General features: G+C 34.9%; 1 protein-coding gene and 1 pseudogene across 3 annotated transcripts in view; one reads left to right on the forward strand and one right to left on the reverse strand.

Moving 5' to 3' along the window:
• Cfap299 (cilia and flagella associated protein 299) overlaps nt 1-23,047 on the reverse strand; it is a 615,462-nt gene that overhangs the window by 27,267 nt on the left and 565,148 nt on the right. The window lies entirely within an intron of this gene.
• On the forward strand, nt 7,244-21,809 carry LOC144257306 (eukaryotic translation initiation factor 5B-like; annotated as a pseudogene).

Here is a 23,047-nt window from a genome sequence, read left to right on the forward strand (position 1 = left end):
GCAAATACCCACAGACAGCATGTGGATATCAGTAGGAAGTTCAACTTTTTAAGATTAGAAAACGGTAAATTGACCTTGAACACCCCAAGGCATTACTATGGGGGAAAAATGGCAGGTACACAATACCTGTCCTAATTTAGCCACATCAAAAGAAAACATACAATCTTAATACATCTACCTCACTCTCTGAGAGAAGGAGACTGGGTTGGGTGCACCCGTAGAAAAGAACTAAGTGACCTTTAAAATCTCTAGTTGGGATGACTAATAATATTCTTTAATGATGATAGTAAAGACTGAGAAATAGGACTATTCCAATTAAAAAACAGCAATGCCAAATTTCGGGGAACATAACAAGTTAAAAAAAAACATAGCATCATTAAAAAAAAAAGAAATAAAGCTCAAATGGTTGACCACCCCCCACCTCAATTGTGAACTGTAAATTGCCTGGAAAATAATTCAAAATAATTACCGTAAAGAAATTCTAGTAAACTATAAGAAAACATAGATTTACAGCTGAATAAAATCAGAAGAAGAATAATTAAACACAATGAAAAATTTAACATTTAAATTTCCTTTTTAAGAAAGAGGAAAACATAAGGAAAAAATAAAACCAGTCAAGTATGGTGAAACATAATTCTAATCCCAGAAATACAAGAAGTTGAGGCAAGAGGACTGCAAGTTCGAGGCCAGTCTGGGCAGTTTAGCAAGAACTTCAGCAACTTAGTGAAATGTTACCTCAAAATAAAATGTAAAAAGAACTGGAGATGTAGATTAGGAAAAAGTGCCCTGGGTTCAATCCACAAGATAGAAAGGAATAAAGAAAGGAAGAAAGGAAAAGAGGGGGAAGAAATGCTGAAGCTGAAGACTGCAATTACTGAACTGAAAAATTCAGCACAGAATTACAATAGTTGACTCAATCAGAAGAAAGAATAGATAACCTTAAAGACAGATCATTTAAAATTATCTAGTCAGAAAACAAACACAAAGAAACTAAAAGAAAAATCCTGTGTGATTTTTGGGATGCTGTAAAATGAAATAATAGAAATAATAGAAATAATAGAAATAATATCTCTATTATGGTAGTTCTAGAAGGAACAGAGAACGAGGAAAGGACACATGGCTTTTTAAAAGAAAGAATGAAGTAAAATTTCCCAAATCTGAGAAGAGAAAGGAATACTCAGATTCATGAGACTCAAATAAATCAAAATATTCTGAATATCAATTCATCTTCTACAAGACATGTCATAACCAAACTGTCAAAAGTCAAAGACAAAGAGAGAATTTTGTAAGCATCAAGAGAGAAATGTAATTCATTGTAAAAGGACCCTGCCCCATACTCCATAATAAGACTACCAGTGGATTTATCAAGAGAAATCTTATAAGCCAGGAGAGAGTGAGATGATACATTTGAACAGCTGGGGAAAAAAAGGAAAAGATAACCAATAATACTTCCTTTGCACAGCTGCCCATCAAAAATGTGGGAGATAATTGAAAGCTCAGGAAATAATATAAGAATTAATAGATGGATGGCACCAAATTAATAAGATTCTCCACTGCAAAGAAACTAAAAGAGCATGAAGAAAGATTTCACAGAATGGGAGAAAATCTTTGCAAGCTACTTTTCTGACAGAGCATTGTTATTTAAATATTATAAAGAACTCAAAAAATTCACCACCAAATCCAAAACAACAAAAACAATAAATGGGCAAATAAACAGGTACTTCTCAAAAGAAAAAATACAAATGGCAACCAAATATATAAAAAAATTCAACATTTTTATCAATTAAGAAAGTGCAAATCAAAACTACACTGACATTTTATCTCATTCCAGTTAGAATGGTAGCCAACAAAAATATAAACAAGAATCAGTGATGGAGAGGATGCAGGAAAAAGGAATACTTTTAAACAACTGGGATTGTAAATCAGTACAACCACTATGAAAATCAGTATAGAGGTTCCTCAGAAAACTAGAAATGGAATTGCCATATGACCCAGCTATGATGTTCCTTGGAATTTATCCTAAAAATTAAAATCAGCATACTACAGCAATACATGTATACCCATATTATAGTAGTACAATTTCAATAGCCAAATTTTGGAACCAACTTAGATATCTATCAATAGATGAATGAATAAAGGATATTTGGCATATACACATGATGGAGTTTTATTCCGTCATAAAAATGAATCAAATTGTTTCATTTGCACGAAAGTGGATGGAACTTGAATACATTTTGTTAAATGAAATCAGCAAAACTCAGAAAGTCAAACTTCATGTGTTTTCTCTCAAATATGGAAGCTAGAGAGAAAATTAATGGAAAAGAAGGTGCAAGGGATCTCATGAAAACATAAGAGAGACTAGTATATTTAAGGAAGAGAGACCAGGAGGAGAGAAGAGGAAAGGGAAAGGGGACATACAGGCGAATGGTACTGACCAAATTATATTATTATAATGTGTGCATGTATGAATATGTAACAACAAATGCCACTTTTATTTGTAACACATTAATTTAAATGAAGAAAAAAAAACTTTCCCAGACAAAAGATGAGGGAGTTCATTTTTTTTAATGGTAAAGTTAAATACTTTCAGAATACTCTTAATACTGTAATGGTGTGAAAACCACTTTTAGAGCAGTCGCAAAAGTTAAAAGACAAAAGTATTAAAAATAACTATAGCTGTAATAATCTGTTAATGAATACAAATTATAAAAATATATTAATACTGACATAAATGACATCAAATGGGGGAGAAGAAAATCTTTGTATGTTAATAAGCTTAAGTTTTTAGAAGTTTAAAACAGGATTTTTTTTTTTAATCTATGAGATGTTTATTTAAGCCTCATGGTGGTTGCAAAGAAAACACCTTTAACAGACATGCACAGATGAAAACAAAATTTTGTTAATGGATACAAATTATAAGCTGATGTAAATAGTGAGACTGCTAACATCAGCACTACAAAAAAGTGACAAAAGCAACAAAGAAAACATCAAGAGATAAAAGAGCAAAGAAATTACAAAACAGTTACTAAACAATTAGTAAAATGACAAAAATTCTCACCTAGATATTAGACAAACAATAGAAAAGATCAATGAAACAGAGTTTTCTGAAAAGATAAATCTAACAAACATTTAGCTAGACAAAGAAGAAAAGAAAGATACTCAAATAAATAAACTATTAAAAGGAGACATTAATAATGACATTATAGAAATACCAAGAATCATGAGGATATTACAAACAATTTTATGCCAACAAATTGAATAACATAGAAGAAATAGAAAAATCCCTAGGAACATACAATTTGTCAAGATAGAATCATGAAGAGAGAAAATGGAAACAGACTAATAAAGAATGAGAAAATTAAATCAGTAATTAAAAAAACCAACAGATAAAAGCCCAAAACATATGGATTCACTGGTGAATTCTTCCAAATACTTAAAGAAAAATTAACATTAATATTTTGTGAAATCTTCCAAAAGAGTGAATAGAACACTTCCAAGTTAATTTTATGAGACCTGCTTCATTCTTATACCAACCCAGACAAGGACTTCACAAAAAAAAAAGTTGCTGGCCAATATCCCTGCTGGACTCATATGCAAAATTCTTCAAGAAAAAACTAGCAAACTAAATTGAATAGCAAATGCAAAGAATAATTTACCATGACCATGTGGGTTTTGACCATGGGATACAGGGAGAAGAGAGGAAGAATGGAAAAGAAGTAATTATGTGAAGAGATGAGTATGTTAATTAACTTGACTGTAGTGATCATTTCACAATATATACATATATTTCATGGCTGTACATTGTGTATCATAACAATATTTAAATATGAAACATTACTGTCTCATTTTTTTCCCTCTCTAGGGATAGTATATAAGCAGGAGGGCCTTATCATTCTATTTTCCAAACTAGGATCATTTTGAGAAAGATAGGGGCTACTATTAATGGCTACGCCAAGACAGCAAGAGTTAACCTGGACTGTCCAGACAGCATTGAGATGTGTGGTCTCCACACCTATAAACCATTTAAACTTTGCTGATTTAGAGTTGATTTATCCAATGTTTGTGTAAAATGCTTCCAAAGTTTAGCCATAGATTTGCCAAAACTATGATAGTGATGTTTTAAAAATACTAAAACATGTTTTCTTATGGTTGATCTTTTTTATTTTATTTTATTGCTGTGGAAAAATCATATTACATGGAATTGTAATTGTGGTACAGAGACATGAAATTTAATCTAGAATAATAAACATTTCTGCTATTTTTTCTATTTTTCAAATAATATCAGAGCAGTAAAATATTCTATAATAAAGGTTTTCATGAAATATCATATTGCGTGTAAAAATATATGTGATCAGTTATTTTGGTTGGTAAGAATGTGAAATTGAAAGTTTAGGGTTTTATGTTAGTTAACTTGGCTCCTATTCAAGGATATATATTGTATCTGTAATTTCAATCAGCTGTTTAATAAATGCATATGGCAGTTGGTAAAATATAGATCACTGTTGAAAAAATCCACTGTAAATGTTAGAAAAATAATTATGAACATAAAGAGTACTAGTGACAGACAGTCTCAGAAGCATCATTTAGTTTAATTCAATCCAATTCTAAACATGTATTCTATGACAGTAATGGTCCTGGGTATACAATGATGAAAGGAAACACTTCTTACCTTTGAGGAACTCAATAATCTATATATTGGGAGCAAAAATTTGAACCAAGATTATAATAAAGCAAAAAATTACACAATAGATATTTGTGGCTGGTACTCTTGGCACATAGGGGTTAAAAATAGTGTGTGTTTTTGTAAAATTATTTCTCATGGGATTTTTCTTATGGAAAGCTGCAGGACCAAGCATTTTAGATAGAAAAAATAATAAAAGGTTCAATAAGAACTGGAAAATGTACATACATCAATGTTAGCCATTATGAGAGTAGACAAGGGGGGATGAAGAAGAAGGTGAATCAGCATGGATTGAGAATTAAGTGTGAAATGTGGTTTTAATTGTCTTCTACTAAAGTGAAGAAACTTTAGGTATATCTTACCTTTAAAGAAATGGGCTTAGAGTGAAGGAAACAAAGGGAGGGAGGTGGAGCCAGCTTTCCTATCATTTAAAGGCAGATAAATTGAAGGAAGATTTCATTGCTTGCTGGGTATCACCCCAAATTCTCACCTGGGTAAAAGGGCAGATGGGCACCTGTCTGGTTTATTTACCATATCTTGTGCTCTGAACCAAAAATGTGGTGTCAGGTAGATGGGTGGTTGTAGAAGACAATGAAGGAGAGGTGAATGAACTATATAACATCTGGGACACTTGACTAATTGCAGGACCTTAGAGATAAAGAATACTGTAACCCAATGAGTAGTAGCCCTAAGCAATGGAGGAAGAGTGAGCAATAATAACAGACATACCCATTCCAGAGTTCCCCATTGTAGACATATAGAGATAGATTTATGATAACATAAATCTCCTTCTAATTTTGCAATTGAAAAGTAATTGGAAATATCCTGGATTGCTTCCCAGTTGCAAATGAGGGAGTAAGAACCTAAAGTCAAGTGAGAATGCTACTGACTAGTCCTGTAGCAGTTGAGTTATGTGGCTATTTGTGGTCAGAAAGAATAGGAAGCCTCTTCTCAGAGCAAAATGGGGGTGGAGTGGGGGAAGAAATGGGTGTGGATGTCACAGATGGCCATACCTTAATCTCAGTCTCTTGATATTGTTATAACAATTGCTACTAATGTTACTTTACATTAATGTAGTACATTATCATTTACAAGGATGACTTTTATACTATAATGTCTAAAAAACAAAGGAGAATGGCAGGGCATGCAGGTATGTGGCTATTATTTTATAGAAGAGAAAATTGCAAGTGAAGAATATTCTATGTATTCTAGAGAAAGTTGAAGTAACAGAATATTCAGTCTATGATTTTATGATAATTTTTTTTCATTACTGGTCTTTCTCAATTATTACCTTATTACCATCAGTCAGGTTTCTCATGCGAAGCCCAAAGTTCTGCAATCCCACAGAAGCAGTGAAGATTGTCGTCTCAATGCAAACCATACAGAGAGGATGGCAAGGATTAAACTCCAAAGAGAAGATTTTTCAGCCAATCATCCTTTACAGTTAAAAAAGCAAAAACTAATAAAAGGTTATTTTTATCTAAGGGAGTATAAGGGCGATTCTCTTGACAACCATGCCTAATTTACCACATTGCTTACAGCAAGGCTGGAAACCTCTGAGCTTTGCTTGGATCTATCAGGACAGGGGTAGATGTGTGTTTTGGATAGGGGATGTTACAACTGTACATAGATTTCCATGCTAAGCCAGAGTGGCAATTGAAATAAGCTTCCTGGTCAGTCTCCTTGTTCCAGAGCCCCATCTTCCCTTGTACTGATCCTTATCATGTTATGGATGTGGAATGATTCTTGCAGGAACAGTTGTTTATGAAAGTGCCAGGACTGTTGCCTGAGCGAGACAATGGACAGAACCGCTGATCTAGTCTAGGCCATCTCCAGACACACAACATCCTTCATGGCAATTCCTCCAGTTTTCTAGATTGAATGGAGTACTTCTTACACCTGACACCATTTCCCTCCCCTTCTCTTACTAAACTAGGCCATCTTAGAAGTTAGGGTAAATAAGGCTCTCTGGAGGTTTTCTGGCTCCAAGGCAACTCTTTTGTTCTATTTCTGCCAGCAGACCAAGAGGAAAGCACTTCTAGAGGCCACATGGCTTACAGCAGACAAGGAGCTGAGAAAAGTGCCTGTGAAGTCACAGCCATTCATTCTCTTTATATCTGTCTCTGTCTCTCTCTCTCTCCACTTAACATTAATAGGGAGGATATATTATATGCCCAGGGAACAATTTTAGGTGTTTGAAATAGAATGAGTAATGACATACAGTCCCTGCCTTATGAATTCACTAATAGAAAACTAATAAACCAAAAAGTACAGGAAGACAGAGGAGGGAAACTTTACCCAGACTGGAGGAGGAGAAAGACAAAGGATAGCTTCCTGACAGGAATGGTACTACAACTGGATCTTAAGAAAGTAGTAGAACCTGGCCAGGGAAAAAAATGGGATCAAGGATGGATAAATTCTCTTTTCAATAATATAGCATGGGGAATCTTTCAACAACTGAATGGAGAATTCTAGGGATGGAGTGGCTGACAATTCCTTATCAATGGAACAGAAAGTGAAAGCAAGCACTAGGATATGAAACTAGAGGTACACCCTGAGAACATGTCACAGAAGCCCTTGTTCAACCATAACAAACATGTGATCGCTAAACTGCAGTCAATGGGAATATATGATGATTGTCAACAGGAAAGTGGCCTGGCTAGACTGGCAATTCGGAAGGACCATCCCATCCCGGCAGTGGTGGGGAATGGATTTAAGGGGCTGTGGATGGAGAGTGTGAGAATCCCAGGGACAAGTTCATAATCTCTTTCAGTAATCAAGGCTAGACTTAAAAGAGATTATATGTTATGGACATGGAGAAAAAGACATATTTTAAGGGAATACACAATTAAATAAGTCATTAGTGAGAAGTGCTACAAATGACTCTTATGTTCCTAGTTTGAGAAGTTGGATGGATAGTGGCACCACCATTTGGAGTGTTTTCATGCCTTTAGTTTTTATGAAGGGGAATATTTCTTAAGCTTGACTGACCATTTCTCTACTGATTTGGTGTGGACTGTAAACAGCCCCTGAGAATATATGTAAGAACCTAAGAGGGAGACAGAGACACTCAAGTGTAGGAGAAGAGTTGAATATCACAGTTACCATGACAACCAAAAGGAATAAAAAGTAGAAGAAAAATAATGAGGAGATAACCATTGTCAAATACAAAAAAAAAAAAAGGAATGAGAAAATGAAGACCAAAATTTGGTGGCCATTATTGATAACTGTCCTCCTAGGGGTTAAGGTGTATTTATCTTAGGCTAAGGAGATTTTATAGATAAGTGATTTTTGCTGCTTCTATCAGAATTATAAGACTAAAATTATGTTCTCTAAAAATAACAAACATACTTTGATTTAACATATTCTCTCTATCCTGGAAGTTCTTGGCAATTCATATTTTGCAACTTTGATAATATTTTGAGCCTATTGCACCAGCACCCTCATCCCTCACTTTTACATCATGAAGATTGAAATGCTATTTAGGTTTACTGATGTTTCTACATGAAGTCACAAATTCTGCATTGGAATCACCATACTTTCCTTTTGCATCTAATGTTTAAATTCTAGGCTTTGCTAGAATTACAATTTTCTACTCATGACTGTGATGAGGATTTTCCTTATAAGAAGTTTGTATACTGAGAGAGGACACCAAGGTATTTTCTGGGTCCTAGAGATAAGGAAGGGGAGTCAGGAAGAAAAACTTGGGGTATTATAGGTATGTTTTAAGGGAGACCAGCCACTTTTCCAGGCTCAGATACTATAATTATGCTTGGAGGTATAAACTTTGTGAAAACTGGAAGATGTGCAATTAGCTATAAATGAGTATTTGACATGAGGTTTAGGCAGTTTGGAGGTATGATAGGGAATGTTATTGGAGCATAGAAACTTCCTATACTACTGCTATATCTGGAGAGATTTTACCAAGTTAGTGGTACAGCACCTTTCTTAAGTGGGCTGAAGTTTTGCAAATTTTGGTGGTAGTGATGGATAGACATGACAAGAAGAATTCAAAATATTTCCCGTAATATCTACCCCATGATATTACACCTGTGAATATGCTATGTTCCTGAACAAAAAGGACTTTCAAGACGTAACCAACATTACTAGTTGTTTGACCTCAAAATAGGGAAAATACTCTGGACATAATATAATCATCTGTGGTTTTGAAAGCAAATGAGGAAGAGAGAAGTCAGGGAAATTGAAAACCTTGAGAAGAAGTCAGTATGTTGTTGATAGTTTTAAGATGGAGGGGCCATGGAGACTACAATCACATATTCAAAAGGAACTGAATTCTGCCAACAATCTAAATGAGCTTGGGAGTGAATTCTTTCCCAAAGTGTCCAGAAGGAATTTCAGCTCTGCCAACACTTCGATTTCAGCCTTGTGAGACCTTGAACTGAGAACCCAGCCCAACCATGCCGGACTTCTGACATGCAGAACTGGGACATGAAAAATGGTGTTATTCCAGGTTGCTAAAGTTGTGGTAATGTGTTACTCAGTGATAGAAACCTAATGTTAGACATAGTAGGAACTTTAAGATACCTTAAGGGAGCATGTTGAAGAGGAAATTAATGTTTTAGGATAGTTGGGATGCTGGGATGGTCTGGAGGCTCAGAATCTATTTTGAATATTGAAAGGAATGTGACCTCATTTTGTTCTCAAGGTTGGGGAATCAGGAGTGTAAGTTATAATCATAATGTAATCTAGGAGAAATAACGAAAAACAACACTGGAACAACACAAGCTAAAGTAGTGAGAATTTCCACACAGTAAGAAAAACAACCTTAGGCAAAAAGAGAAGCTAACATATTCAGAGCCTTTGACTTTTCAGTGGACATTTTTGTACTTCTGTACAAGATATGAAAAACTATCTTTTAAAAATGCCTACCTGAACTATAAGAGATAAATCAAGGAAATACATACTGGTTCAGTCTGGACCAGAATTAAACTGGAAGTAGCTGTTTGTAATAGCCTACTGTGGTGTTGTAGTAAGAATCAAGGGGGGCCAATATTCAACAGAAGGAGTTATAGGAGCTCATCCAGCTAGTCTTTCACATCTGACACATCTCCTTTTTAAGGACTTCTTCATTTACATAATACTTTTTTAATGTTCTTATTAGTAAAACCACTGCCTTATATTTCACTCCATAAATTCCTATATTGAAACTCTTCACTATCCTACAGTGCTCCACAATCTCTTCCTTTGCAACTGATTTTTCTTCTTCCTTTTTTGCATTTTTCATAGCGAAACAGGGAGAAGCAAAGTCTTATCATGTTTGTGAGTCATAATTTGATGAATATGAGTCAGAAGCAAATGATCCAAATATCCACTATCATCCATTCTAGAAATCTGAGTCATCTTAGGCTTTTCCCTTTTCTTTACCCTACATCTTGCCAGATCAAGTCTCGTAGACTATCTCTTTAATCTCTTATATCTATATCCTTCTTTCCAAATGCTTCTTTGCATGCTTATTCTTACCTGAATTAATAAAACAGCTTTGTGATCAGTCTTCACTCCTCTGTCACATTTGGTCAGCATTACCTCTCCTCTTTAACCCCACTCAAATTACACTTATCTTCAATAATATCACATAATACACTATATCCATGCTCAAAATACTTTCCCCAAACCAAAGGCTTTCTGAACATACTCAATAGCTTAACACACAAACTTCTTGAAACCCGGAATTTGACTTCCTAGTCATCCAGTATACTCTCAACTCTTTAACTTTTTCTACCATGTTCATTATTTTAAATATACCATTCTAGGCTCTGTGATGCTTCCCTACCTGTGGACATACTGTTTTCTTTGACTGACCTGAACTGTCCTCTCTATGTTTTTTTTTTTTTTTTTTTTGTCCTGGTAAATTCTTCTCATACTTAAACTCTCATATGACACAGTACCTCCTCTGTGGTAATGTACAACTCTCAATCAACAAAACTTATAGCCAGTGTCTTGGATGAATAGATATTCTACTATAGAAACTAAGGTTCTATAATCAATGATTTACTATTCTGTCTTCTCAACTGTCTATGAGCTCAATTTGGCTATTCCTACAGTTTACTGCAGTACCTGTTGCTTGGCCATTTCTGATGTTTGTTGCTATTATTCTAATTAATAATACATTTTTCTTCTGGTGCTATGAGATTGCAAATAGTGATATAACTTGACATTTATCTTCATCATTGCCTCCTTTTTTGCTTTTTTTTTCTGTTTTCATATTCTTTTTTCTTTAGTCACCTCCTTCCTCACTCAGAACTCAGATTTGGACATTATTAAACACTTATACATTAGTACAAAATAATCTGCCTTCTCTTTTGTTTGCCAATTATATAGGCTTCTATAGTTACAGAGGTATTTATGCTCTATCACTTTAAGGGAAGTTATTTTTGAGTGGAAATTGCAGAGGTGTCTGACTCCTCCAACCACATACTTGACAACCTATTTTGTGGGTACAAAAAGTAACTGTTAGTGTGACAAAGCATGAGCCACCCCAATGGAAGTTAAATTGTAAAGCTCAGTATAGTTGCATAAAATAACTTGTATTTAAAAATTCATTGTTTCACACTTGAGGAGCTCGTAAGATATTTTTCAGCACATTAAAACTTAATAATGATGATGAAACCTAGAAAGTACACTAGAAATATTTTGTAAATTTTAAAAAATGTAATGTGAAATATTTCAAACATATCCCTAAGTAGAAAGAACAGAATAATGCTTCCCTGGGTACTCATCATCGACTTAAAATATTACTCACAAATGACCCATCACTTTCATCTCTTTCCTCCTACAAACTCCTCTCACCAATGAGATTATTTTAAAGCAAATTCCAATTCCAAACACCCATAAAGTTTCATCTGATAAAACTTCAATATGGTTCTCTGAAAGATAGCACTTTAAAAAGAATATATCTGTAGTTTTATTATCATATTTTAAAATTACAGTAATTCCTCAGTATCATCAATTCCCATTTATTATTCAAATTTTCCACAACTATTTCATATATTTCTTTTTTATAGATGTTTTGACTAACTCAGGGTCCAAATGAGATTCATATTTTTCAAGAGTTCTGATACTTCAACCATTGGAGGATAAAGCCATTGAGAGAACTGAAATAATTTTGAAATAATGTTTGACAATAGAGAATTGTCTAACTAAAGAGTAGTGGTGCCAAGTGTGGTGGTACACTCCTGTAATCCCAGTGGCTGAGAAGGCTGAGGCAGAAAGATCATGAGTTCAAAGCCAGCCATAGCAAATGTGAGGTGCTAAGAAACTCAGGGAGACCCTGTCTCTAACTAAAATACAAAATAGAGCTAGCGATGTGGTTTCAGTGGTTGAGTGCCCCTGAGTTCAATCCATGGTACCCACTCCCCAGAAAAAAAGAGTAGCAGTATACTCACAGTTATGGTAACTGATATTCATAAAGAATTTTTATAGAGATTCTCAAGATGGTGGATTAGCATGAGGCAGCATTTCTCTTAGCTACCAGTAGCCATGACTCAAACAGCAAGAATAACACATCTCCCTGAGGTTTAGAGTGAGAATTCATGATCCTGGAAGGCAGTCTGCCCTAGGATAACCAGAGACTGTTCAGCTCATTAATCGGAGATATCTCTCTCTCTCTCTCTCTCTCTCTCTCTCTCTCTCTCTCTCTACTGGTCAGTGATCCAGAAGCCATCTTGGGATTACAGGTGGCAGAGCCTAAGGAAAGTGGAAACCTAGATCCATGCGTTTGCATTTCACTGTGGGAACACAGGTTAGAGAGGCTGAAGAGAGCTGGGCTTTTCCCAGCTCCAAGAACCCAGAGGCTGACAGGGGCTGATGGGACTGGTTACAGTGGGTCAGAGTCAGAAAGCTGGAAGAGGGTGTGAGGGCATTTTTCCCTCAGCTCACCCAGCCAGTCAGTCCTCTGCCCTTCCCAGGGCATACCTTGGGATAGCACTTGCTGTGTCCCAGCACCAGCCTGGTTTCCAGCTCTCTCACCCCACAGTGTGTCATCCACGGGTCTCTGTGTCCTGGTAGATCCAGAATCGGTTCACCACTCAATAGGGCTTTCCTGCTCCCCAGTACCCATTCTCCAATTCCTACCTGGCACCCAACCCTGCCCAGGTCTCATAGCTTATTGACTGGCCCACATTGACTTCAAATGATTCAACCTTGATATACTTGTGGGGAAATAGCTAGTCCCTGATGTGGCTAGGTCCCCAATTGCCCCACAGCTACTTAGCCACTGGACCACTCAGTCCAGTGTGCAGCTTCATGGCCGCCTGCAGGCCTGGCCTTGATCCACCCTGTGCAGAGCAGCTGATGGCCCCACGTGGCTACTGAGATGGGAAGCTGAGAAACTTGAGCATGAGCAGAAACAATTGTTCAATTTTTAATTGAGTTTTTTTCTCTTTTTTTTTCTCACATTTCCACTATTTTTGAAAGCAACTATTTTTCATGCATCAGTTTATTGAGGATTGAGATGTCTGAGTAGTATATTTCAGTTTTGTTTTTCATTCTTTTATTCATACCTTTTTCAATATATTTTTACTTTTAAAAAATTTCATTATATATTATATACATATATATGTGTGTGTGTATATATATGTGTGTGTATGTGTGTGTGTATATATATATATATATATATATATATATATATATATTTCTCTTCCATATTTGTATCCCTTCTCTTTCTCTTTCTTCTCCTGGTAGTCAACCTTAATTATTCCCTCTTTCACTCTTCATTCTTCCTGTAATTTTTTCTCCTCTTTCCTTATGGGCATCACATTCTGAATCACTCCTGTTCTCTCTTTGTCCACCATCTAAAATTGTAAACCTTTTTGCAAACTTAGTGTTTTTCTTGTAGAAAATATCTAAACACATCATTTCTATTTATTGCAACAAAACTGTAGATGTCAAAGAAAGGGCTATTTGGTTTAAGGCTGTATACTGTTTGCATTAGTTGCTGTTATTATTTGTCTCCCCCTTAAGTGGAGGATGCTAGAAAACTTCAGAGACATTATAAGTCTGAAGGGTAGAAACTGCTGCCTCAGATCCACAATGCTAGATGGGTACATGCAAAAACAACATGAATAAACAGGTGAATAAATCACCCCAAACAAACCAATATGTGCCAAAATATAGTAACAATGACAGCACAGTAGAAGAAATGTCAGAAAAGGAGTTTAGAACTACATAGTTAAATTGATCTGTGAGGTAAAGAATGGAGAAAAGAGTGAAATCAGGGATAAAATTTAGGAAGTAAGAGATCACTTCAATTCTAAAAAGGAATCAAGAATAAATCTTCAAACTGAAGTAATCAACAAATCAAATTAAAATTTCAATGGAAAGTATCACCAACAGACTAGACCACTGGAAGATAGAACCTCAGGCAATGAAGGTGAAATGTGTGTGTATATATATATATATATATATATATATATATATATATATATATAAAATCTTGAAAATAAAGTTGACCACACAGAGAAGATAGTAAGAAACCATGAACAGAACTTCCAAGAATTATGGGATAACATGAAAAGACCAAATTTAAGATTGATCAGGACAGATGTATGTACAGAGATACAAACAAAAGGAATACACAATCTTTTAAAAGAAATAATATCATAAAACTGCCCAAACCTAAAGAACAAAATGGAAAATTAAATACAAGAGGCAATATGACAGACCCACCCACACCAAGGCACATTATAATGAACATGTCTAATATACAGAATAAAGAAAAAAATTTAAAGGATACCAGAGAAAAACAATAGGTAACATTTAGATAGAAACCAATCTAGATTTTAACTGATTTCTCAACCCAGAGCCTCAAAGCTAGGAGGCCTTGGAATAATGTATATCAAGCTATGAAAGAAAATGGATACAGCTGAGAATAATATGCCTAGCAAAATTAAGGTTCAGATTTGAAGATGAAATAAAAGCCTTCCATGACAAACAAACATTAAAATAATTCACAGCTAGAAAGACTGCTCTATAGAACATAGTCTACAAAATTTTCCACAAAGATCAAATGGAAAAAAAATTAAAAAGGTGAAAACCAGCAAAGGGAGAAACTCACAAAAGGAATAATCTATCAAAGGAGAAACTGATTCAAATTAAAAACCAGAAGAAATAAGCCAAAACAACAAGCAATACAAATCATATCTCAATAATAATCTTGAACATTAATGGCCTAAACTGATCAATCAAAAGACATAAATTAGCATATTGGATTAAAAAACAAGACCCAATAATATGCTCTCCCCTAAAGACTCACCTCATAGGCAAAGACATCCACAGACTAAAGGTACAAGTATGGGAAAAAACATGTCATCCACATGAATCACATAAACAAGCAGGGGTTTCTATCCTCGTAACAGATAAAGTGGACTTCAAGCCAAAGTTAATCAGAAAGGACAAAGAAGAACTTTTTATACTTGTTGTGGGAATTATATAACAGCAAGACATAACAATCATATTTATGCCCCAAACAATGGAGTATCTAGGTATAGCAAACAAACCCTTCTGAATTTCAAGAACCAAATAGACCACACACAATAATAATGGGTGACTTTAATATACCTCTCTTACCTACTGGATGGATCCTCAAAATAAAAACTAAACAAAAAAACTATAGAAGAAAACAGACCTATAAAGAATATTTCATCCATCAACAAATATATATAATTTCTTCTTAGCAGCACATGGATCCTTCTTTAAAATACACTTTATCTTATGCTACAAAGCAACTCTTAGCAGATAAAAATAAAAATATAGACATAATATATCCTGCATTCTACCAGATTAGAAATCATTTATAGAATAAAAAATAGAAGCTACATTAATACCGGGAGACTAAATAATACAGTATTTAATGACGAATGGATAGCATAAGAAATAAGGGACTAAATTAAAAAATACCTAGAAGTAAATGAGAATAGTGATACAATATATCAATATCTCTGGGATGCTATGAAGGCAGTGCTGACAGGAAAAGTGCATTAAGCTCCTTCATTAAAATAATAGAAAGTCAATGAATAAATTATCTAACATTACATCTCAATGCCCTAGAAAAAAGAAGAACAAATCAACACCAAATGCAGTAGAAGACAGGAAATAATTAAAATCAGAGCTGAAATTAATTAAATTAAAACAAAAGAAACAATTTAAAAAATTGACAAATTAAAAAGTTGGTTCTTTAAATAAATAAATAAAATTAATAAACTCTTAGCCACACTAATGAAGAGAAGGAGAACAAAAACTCAAATTATTATAATTCATAATGAAAAAGGAAATATCACAATGGATACTAATGAAATACTGAAGATAACCAGAAACTATTTTAAAAATTTATACTACAATAGAAAATCTTGAAGACATCCACAGATTTCTTGAGACATATGACTATCCAAACTGAATCAGGAGGACATACACATTTAAACAGATCAATTTCAAACAATAAATAGAACATGCCCTAAAAAGCCTACCAATTAAGAAAACTCCAGGACCAGACGAATTCGTAACAGACTTCTACAAGACTTTCAAAGAATTAACACCAATACTCCTCACATTACTCCATGAAATTGAAAAAGAAGGAACCCTTCCAAACTCATTCTATGAAGCTAGTATGACTCTGATACCAAAAATCAGATAAAGACATATCAAGGAAAGAAAACTTCAAATCAATATTCCTGATGAACATAGATGCTAAAATTCTCAATAAAATTCTGGCAAATTGCATGCAAAAACATGTTAAAAAGATAGTCCACTATGATCAAGTGGGGTTTATCCTGGAGATTTTTGTATATTGGTTCAACATACAAAAAAATCAATGAATGTATAAATTAAATAGACTTAAAGGCAAGAATCGAATGATCATCTGAATAGATGCAGAAAAAGTAGTTGACAAAATACAGTACCGCTTCTTACTCAGAACACTAGAAAAAACTAAGAATAGTAGGAACATACCTCAACATATAAAAGCTACATATGCTAAATACATGGACAATATCATTCTAAATAAAAAAAAAATTGAATAATTCCCTGTAAGAACTGGAATAAGACAAGGATGTCCTTATTCACCACATTTATTCAAATTTGCCCTTGAAACTCTTGCCAGAGCATTCAAAGAGATGAAAGTAATTAAAGTAATATGTATAGGAAAAGAACTCCTCAAACTATCATTATTGGGTGACAACATGATTCTATATTTTGAAGACTTAAAAACATTCCACCAGAAAACTCCTAGAACTAACAAATGAATTCAGGAAAGTAGCAGGTTACAAAATTTAATCAAATGTGCTCTATATATCAGTGATGAATGAACTAAAAGAGAAATTAGGAAAACTGCTCTATTCACAATAGCCTCAAAAATAAATTGTGAATCAATCAAACAAAAGAGGTGAAAGACCTCTACAATGAAAACTACAGAACATTAAAGAAAGAAATAGAAGACCTTAGAAGATGGAAAGCTCTCCCATGCTCTTGGATAGGCAGAATTAATAGTGTCAAAATGGCCATACTATCGAAAGTGTTGATTTAATGCAATCCCTATTAAAATTCCAATGACATTATTCATAGAAATAGAAAGTCAATCTTGAAATTCATTTGGAAAAAGAAGAGACCCTGAATAGCCAAATACTTAGCAAGAAAAGTTAAGCAGGAGGCATCATAATACCAGACCTTAAATTATACTATAGAACCATAATAACAAAAATATAATGGTATTGGCAACAACACAGACATGAAGACCAATGTTTAGAATAGAAGATATAGAGACAAACCCATATAAATCCAGTTATCTCATATTAGACAAAGGTGCCATAAACATACATTGGAGAAAAAATAGCCTCTTTAACTAACGGTGCTGGGAAAACTAGAAATCCATATGAAGTTGAATGAAATTGAATGCCTATCTCTCACCCTGCACAAAACTTAACTAAAATCAGATCAAGGACATAGATACTAGACCAGAGACCCTGCACCTACTAGAAGAAAAAGTAGGCCCAAATCTTCACCATGTTAGCTTAGGAACTGACTTCCTTAACAAGATCCCTAAAGCATAAGAATTAAAATCAAGAATAAATGAGATGAAATTTAAAAAGTTAAGAATTAATAATAGGAAGAGAGAGCTGACAGAATAGGAGAAAATCTTTACCACTTGTACCTCAGATAGAGGGTTCATCTCCAGGATATATAAAGAACTAAAAAAAACTTAACACCAAAAGCAACCCAATCAATAAATGGTTTAAGGAAATAAACAGACAATTCACAGAAGAAATATAATCAATCAACAACATATGAATAAATGTTTAACATCTCTAGCAATTAGAGATATCCAAATCAAAACTACACTGTGATTTTATCTCACTCCAGTCAGAATAGCAATTATCAAGAATACAAGCAACAATAAATGTTGGTGAGAATGTGGGGAAAAAGGTACACTCATACATTGGGGATGGGGCTGAAAATTGGTGCAACCACTATGGTAAGCAGTATGAAGATTTCTCAGAAAACTTGGAATGAAAACACCACTTGACTCAGTTATCCCACTCGTCAGTTTATACCCAGAGGACTTGAAATCAGCATACTACAGTGACACAGCCAATTCTATGTTTATAGCACCTCAAACCACAATAGCTAAACTATGAAACCAATCTAGGTGCCCTTCCACAGACGAATGGATAAAGAAAATGTGGTGTATATATAAACAATGGAATATTATTTAGCCTTAAATAAGAATTAACTTAAGGCATTTGCTGGTAAATAGATGAAGCTGGAGAATAGCATGCTAAGTGAAATAAGCAAATCCCAAAAATTCAAAGGCTAAACATTTTCTCTGATATGTGGATAATCATTTACAATAAGGGGAGGGGGACTTGGGAATAATAGAGGTATTTTCAATTCCACAGAGGGGAGTAAAGGGAGAGGAGAAGGTATGGAGTTAGAACAGATAGTAGAATGGATCAGATATTGTTACTCTATGTGCATATAGGATTACACAACCTGAGTAACTCTACATCATGTACAAAGAGTATAATGAGAAATTGAGGGAAGCCACCCATAAATTACATGAGGATCTTCTCTCAGCATGGAAGCCAGGGAGATTTAGGTTTGGCCTTGGGACCTATGCATGGCTCACCCATGGCAATAGATTGCCCAATAGATTGACCTTTTTCTTGGCTCTGCTAGGATGCTCTCTTATAGTAGCTCTGGAGGTGGGCATAACCCATTGGAAACTGGACAGTCCACCTTTAAACGTTTTGGTGGAGAACATTCTATGGAAGGTCTTTGATGTTTCCCAATATAAATAAAGCAGGCAGAGGCTCCATTTTGCCAGATCTAGAAGCTCAATCTATCGGAACAGCTTGCCTGTCCTGCCGCTGTTTTTGAAACTACTTTCTGTGTTCTATGGGAGGGGGCTGCAGTTTTATTTCCCTTAAATTTTATTTCTCAGCCAGCCCATTCCACCCAGGGGAACCCCATTCCCTCCACCCACAGGGGACATGGGTAAGAACTTTAATCCTCTTATGTTTTAAAATTATAGGAGAAAAAAAGATAAGAAAGCAGAAAAGGAAGAAAAAGAGAAAGAGAAGAAAAAGGACATAGCAAAACAACTGTTAAAGAGCTATGTAAGGGCTGGGGATGTGGCTCAAGCGGTAGCTCGCTCGCCTGGCATGCACGCGGCCCGGGTTCGATCCTCAGCACCACATACCAACAAAGATGTTGTGTCCGCTGAGAACTAAAAAAAAATAAATATTAAAAAAAAATCCTCTCTCTCTCTCTCTCTCTCTCCTCTCTCACTCTCTCTAAAAAAAAAAAAAAAAAAAAAAGAGCTATGTAAGAAGCTCTGGCTAAGCTTACAGAAAAAGAAGAAAGACAGAAGATGGCAGAGGAGGGAGGAATGCATAAAAGGACTGGAAGAACTAGAAGTGAAGTGTAAAGAAGAGGAGTGATTGGAACAAGAAAAATGAGAAAGGAAAAAACAAAAGAACATTTAAAAAAAGAAAGGAAGCTTTTAACTAAATCCCAGAGAGAAGCCAGACTCAAAGCTGAAGCTACCCTTAAACTTCTACAAGCTCAGGTGTGAAAGTGCCATCAAAAGATTCTTTTCCAAAGAAAAGGTCAATTTTTGAAGGTAAAATAAGAAGAAAACACCACAGCAACTAGAAAATAAAGAAGTGTCTGAACCAATGGAATTAAGGGCTATTGTAGAAGTTTTAGAACAAGAAATCCAAGAAAAAGAAGAGACAGCATCCTCTGTTGAACCAGAATAAGAAGAGGAAACTGAGGATGGTGGATTGGATGATTCTCTCTCCAGTGATGAGGAGAGAGAAAAAAAGAAGGAAACATGGTTCAAATAGAAGTAAAAGAAAACCTTAAAGAGAAGGAGGGAGAGGAAGAAGATGAAGAGGAGGAGGAGAAGGAGGAGGAGGAGGAGGAGGAGGAGAGTGAAGAGGAAAAAGAGGAGGAAGCAGAATGTGAAGGCAGTGAAAGAGATAAGGAAGATGAAAAGATGTCAGATGAGAAAGACTCAGGGAAAACATTAGATAAAAAGCCAAGTAAAGAAATGAGCATTCTGCTGTCATTTATTTTATTTTTTCAAAAAATCAATTAAAGAAAAGAAATGAGCTCAGACTCTGATGATGATGGAACTAAAGAAAAAAAGGGCGTATGACAAAGAAAAAAAGAATTGAGAAATGGTGTCTTGAACATAGTAAAAATGTAAATACAGAAAAACTAAGAGCCCCTTTTATCTGTGTACTTGGACATGTGGACACAGAAAAGACAAAAATTCTAGATAAGCTCCACCACACACACATCCAAGATGGTGAAGCAGGTGGCATCACATGCAAATCAGGGCAACAAATGTTCCCGTGAAACTAAGATGATTAAAAATTTTGACAGAATGTTTGGATTCCAGGAATGCTAATTATTGATACACCTGGGAATTCAGTAATCTGAGAAACAGAGGAAGCTCTCCTTGTGAAATTGCCATTTTAGTTGTTGATATTATACATGGTTTGGAGCCTCAGACAATTGAATCTATCAACCTTCTGAAACCTAAAACATGTACCTTCATTGTTGCACTTAATAATGCACAATATATGATTGTAAAAAGACACCTGACTCTGATGTGGCTGCTACATTAAAGAAGCTGAAAAAGAATAAAAAGATGAGTTTGAGGAAAGAACAAAAGCTATTATTGTAGAATTTTCACAGCAGGGTTTGAATGCTGCTTTGTTTTATAAGAATAAAGATCCCTGCTCTTTTGTGTCTTTGGTACCTTCCTCCCCGCACATACTGGTGATTGCATGGGAAGTCTGATCTACCTTCTTGTGGAGTTAACTCAGACCATGTTGAGTAAAAGACTGGCACACTATAAGGAGCTGAGAGCACAGGTGATGGAGGTTAAAGCTCTCTCAGGAATGGGAACCACTCTTGATGTCATATTGATCAATGGGCATCTGAAGGAAGGAGACACATCATTGTTCCTGGAGTAGAAGGGCCTATTGTCACTCAGATTCGAGGACTCCCATTATTCTCTCCTATGAAGGTAACCCCCTGGCTTCCATGCTGAGAGAAGATCCTCATGTAATTAATAGATGACTTCACATAAGAAATTATCCTCCATTTACATGTGATGTATCAAAATGCATTCTATTGTCATGTATAATTAATAAGAGGAAATAAAAAATATGTAAGAAAATAATTTTCAGAGAAAAGATAGTGTTTGCAATATAATAAGATGAAGAGTTGTATATGTACAATAAGACAGCAAAATAGATATATTTATATATATATATATATATATATATATATATATATATATATATATATATATTTGGTTATTTGCCAGTCACATTTGAGGCAACTTTTTTTAATAGTATGATTTGTGAATGAAGAACCAGCATGGAAAGCATAAAGAAGTAGAAGACGTTCAGTGGGTAAAGATTCTTGGAAAAGATCTGGAGAAAACATTATCGTAGCTGTATACATTTGTCTTTGTGTCTTCTATTCTGTTCTACTTGGTTTACCTCTCCTGGTGGCTTATAAAGAAAATGAAGTCCCTGTTCAGATGCCGGGTCCTGCCTATGGTGATGGGAATGGGGTTTCACTCTGTGGAATGGACTGAGAAATAAAAGCTAAGAGAATAAAACAGCAAAAAACCCCATAGAAAACAGAAAGTGGTTTCAAAAGCAGGGACAGAATAGGCAAGCCAATTGGATAGATTGAGCTTCTAGACTCTGGCAAGATGGAGCTCACACCTGCTTTATTTATATTGGGAAACATCAAAGGCCTTCCATAGAATGTTCTTCATCAAAAAAGGTTAAAGGTGTGCTGTTCAGTTCCTAATGGGTTAAGCCCATCTCCAGAGCTACTATGAGGGATCTTCCTAGCAGAGCAGAGATAGTGCATTGAACAATCTATTGCCCTGGGAGAGCCATGGATAGTTCCCAAGGCCAAACCTATATCTCCCTGGCAGAGATTTAGATGCAGAGTTGTATATGTACAATAAGACAGCAAATTGATATATTTATGTCCATATATAGTTGATTATTTGCCAGTCACATTTGAGGCAACTTTTCTTTATAGTAAGATCACAGAGAAGATAGGTAAATAATTTCTTGAAATTTGCCCTTTTGGCCCTTAGAGTAGCATATTATCTATCTGCAATTATATATAAAGAGATAATAATGAGAAACTAATGAAAGGACAAAGTGAAAGGTTAATACCATATAAGTTATTAGTTCTTGGTATTATTTCCTGAGCTACAGGAGTTCTGTTGAGGAATTTGTTGCCTCTGCCTATATGTTGGGGTGTTTTCTTCTAGTAGTTGCAAAGTTTCTGTACCTAGGACTTTGATCAACTTTAGATGGATTTTGTGTAGTGTAAGAGAAAGATCTAGCTTCATTCTCCTACATATGAATATCCATTGTACTTAGCACTTTTTATTAAAGAGATTGGCTTTTCTTTAATATATGTTTTTGGCAGCTTGTTAAGAATCAGATTATCATAGCTGTATACATTTGTCTTTGTGTTTTCTAATCTTTTCCACTTGTCTGTTTTTATGCTGTTTTTATTATTGTTGCCCTATGGTATAATTTGAAATTGGGTATTATGAGCCTTCCAGCATTGCTTTTTTTGCTCAGGATTTACTTTGGCTATTCTTGGTCTTTTGTTCTCTCAAGTAAACTTCAGGATTGTTTTTTCTAGTTCTGTGAAGAATGTCATTGGTACTTAGATTGCTTTTGGTAGTATTGCCATTTTAACACTATTCATTCTGCCTATCCATGAACATGGGAGGTCTTTCTATCTTCTAATGATAAAAACAATCGTGGATTTGAAGAGACAGTATATTATTATATTATT

Source organism: Urocitellus parryii, chromosome 10, assembly GCF_045843805.1.
Source record: "Urocitellus parryii isolate mUroPar1 chromosome 10, mUroPar1.hap1, whole genome shotgun sequence".
Classification (NCBI taxonomy): Eukaryota; Metazoa; Chordata; class Mammalia; order Rodentia; family Sciuridae; genus Urocitellus; species Urocitellus parryii.